Raw genomic sequence first — 3,424 nt, forward strand, 5'->3', positions numbered from 1 at the left:
ACCTGTTGCCATGGCTCATAAATTGTTACTTGACGTAAGTGCTTGAGATTTAAATACAAAGTGGAAGTATAACACCGTTCTGAGGTCTCTGAGTAAATACTTTGAGAGTGCACATAGTGCCGATTAACAAATGACAGAAGTCATATTTTTCTTCTAAATTTGCTATGGAATACTAGCATCAACAGGGCTGCTGACAGCTTTGACTAGGCCCGGGACAAAGTCATCTGAAAGCCCCCCTCACCCAAAATGTACAATGTAATAACGACCCAATTTGGAGCCCCCTCTCCCCCTGGGCCTGGGACAAATTACCCGTTTGTAACCCCTGTTGTCTTCCCTGAGCATCATAAAAAGTTTTACTCAAAAGATCTGAAAAGATCTGACCACAACAACTCTCAGTAACAGTCTTGGACAAATGAAGAGTTTAGCTTAGAATATGTGTAACGGAAAATAATGTAGTTGGGTGGAGCCATAATAAAGATTAATGCGCAATTTGGAGAATAGACCCCTTTTGAAAGTTCCTTCTGACATTTTCAGTTCAGTGGATTCTTTCTTTTTATTTTTACATTGTCATGTTTTAACCACTGGATTTATATGTTCACATTAAAGTGAATATGAGCAGCAAAGAAATACAACACTGAAAATTAGCGGAAACATTACAGACAACTGAGCCATAAAATTGTCTACACTCAAATTCAAGTATGTGAGATTTTTGTATAATTTATTTATTCTTTTTTTAATTAAAAGGCATTTAAGATTTGAATATCATAAAATAGATGTCTACTCCCCAAAAAATATTTCACTGTACAAATTTGTGTGGTTTTTAAAGCACCAGGCTTTAAAGCGTGTGATGGGTCAATGCTTGGTGTATACCTTGCAGTCTCCATTGTTCAAAATGTGATCCATATTGATTGAAATCATTTGAATAAATCACAGGTGAAATTGGACTGTGAGTCATGTTGTTGATGCTGCTGTTGCTAATGAAAGGGAAACTGAACTGCTCTCAGTATGTTCACTTGTTTGCATGTGTGCAAGGCAAGAAGGAGATTTATTTGTCAAACGCTAGAATTACTACAGTAAAGCATGTATGAAAAAATTACAGTTGTCTGTACTGTGCATACTATAGGAGAGTGAGTGTGTGTGTGTGTGGGTGGGGGGGGGGGTGCTTAAGTGCAGAAGTGTACTCCATAGAAGTTGGGACGCAGGCTTAATTGTGAATAAAAACAAAATACTGCCATATTCAAAAAGTCTGGTTCTGACATTAGTTGGAGAACGGTACAAAGAAAACATATCAGCCATCAAAACTGACCAAAATTATTGTTTTGGGGATATTCATGAATATGTAAATCCAACGCGTCTCATAAGAGTTGGGATGGGGACAATAAAAGGCAGCAAATGTCGAGGAAGACTAAAAACAAAACAAAGAACAACACTTAACCGTTAATAGCATTAACCAATGAGATGATTTTATATAAAAACAGTGTTGATTCCTATCTTGGACATGATTTCACCAGCTTAAATGGTCGGTGTATTCCTTGTCATGTTTTTCAATGTTTTCCTTTCTGTAGTGCTTACAGTGTGACAGGTCTTGACCAAAAGCCAGCCATTTTATGTCCTGCTGGTCCTTATATTGGAGTTAAACTGTTAAAACATAGTAGAGAATGCAATTTGTCCTTACTATGTGCCAGTAATCGAAGATCTCCCTTCAAAATATAACGCACAAGTGGCTTTTCATGCTGTTTAAAACCCATGTATTTCATTCAGTACTGTATTCAATTCTACAGGTGAGTTAGAACAGTTTAACCAGTGTACTACCCATGCCATCATGGAGGCTGACTTTTGAAGTTAGCACTAACACAACTTGCATGGTCAATTTTCACTGTAGCACAGGATGTGCAAGACTCTAATATTTTCAAAAAGAATTGACTTCTGCAACTTCTGTAAGCAAAGGACAGTTTCCCATATCGTCTGGGACTATTTCAAGTGAGCTCGGGTGGATAGAGGAATGTTAAATCCCTCTATCATTTGCACACATGAAGCGTCCATATGGTCAAGTTTTCACTAGCTGTAATTCTCTGAGTGCTAGAGTGAGACTACAGTCAATATATATTTCATGATGTCATGAACCTATACAATGATTTTAATGACAAAAATATGTCTTAAATACACTCAATCACGGTAAATCAATGGAATTCAAAACGTTATGTAATAACTATGGTAATTGTTCCCTCTGCATCTTTAATTCTGAGTGACTCTGTGATTGTCTTATACCTGGACACTCAAATTCTTCATCAGTACAATTCATTTTGAAATGATTTCCCTTGTTGTTTTTTCTTATTTGGATGTTTGTAACATTTCACGGATCCCCGTCCCAACTTTTTTGAGTCGTGTTGCAGCTCACTGATTCTTGAGAAAGCGGCTAAAACATGTCTCTGCAATAAACTGCCAATTCTGATGAAAATAAACTATATTTTCATGAACAAAATGAATCCAGGTAAAGACCCAGGGGTCTGTTACACAAATGTACAGTCGTTTGAAATATTTAAGTGTAATTTTATTACTTTTCATGGCTATTAACCTGCCCCCACCCTGTAAAAACAGCTGTCCCAAGGACAGACATCATCATTTCAATTGACTTAAAATGTAAAAATCACTGATATTATTGAATAATATCACCATGATGTGAAAGTCCATATTGAAGTGGTTCTGCAGATATGCACATAGTGTGTGTAAAGCAATATTTACTACTATTTTCTGATTGCTCAAAGTGTGTCCAGCATATTAGTCACCACCGTCAGATTTTTAAAAAAAGACAATAAAATCAGGTATGCACAAGGTCATTGTCATTACTTAGGACCCCTTTTCAAACCTTTAGCTCTACTGAATACTTCACCATCACTGAAGCTCCTGTAAGTTTACTAATTTCAACTCAATTTGTTAATTTGTTTGGACACTGGTACTGTCCCAACCATAAACTGTCAACACCGTCGGGGGTTTTAATACTATTATGTTACATTAATGTTAATTATATATACTTTTTCAGAAGCGGCATGAAGCCCCTAAGAAACAGAGCGAAAACGAAGTGGCTAATGTGAGCAAAAAATGCATAATATGTAAAAGAGTGTTTTTTTGTCTCACACCGTCAGATGTCACCACCGTCAGATTTTGTTCCGCTCATCATCTTGTTCCATATTTTACTAAATTGTGCTGGTTAATGAAACATTACCAGACATGTTAGTAATAATTGTGACCCAAACTTACACTCCAGCCTCCACTGAGGTGCATTTGGAGGGTTTTTTGTCACAAAACCTGACGGTGGTGACATCTGATGTAGTTCACAAAAAAGCATGTGTTTTACATGTTTTAACAAGTTTTAAGAATATGCTTCCAATATAGACAGGTCATCAGCTGGGAAAATTAGGCCTTT

The sequence above is a fragment of the Engraulis encrasicolus genome, chromosome 6 (assembly GCF_034702125.1).
Source record: "Engraulis encrasicolus isolate BLACKSEA-1 chromosome 6, IST_EnEncr_1.0, whole genome shotgun sequence".
Lineage (NCBI taxonomy): Eukaryota > Metazoa > Chordata > Actinopteri > Clupeiformes > Engraulidae > Engraulis > Engraulis encrasicolus.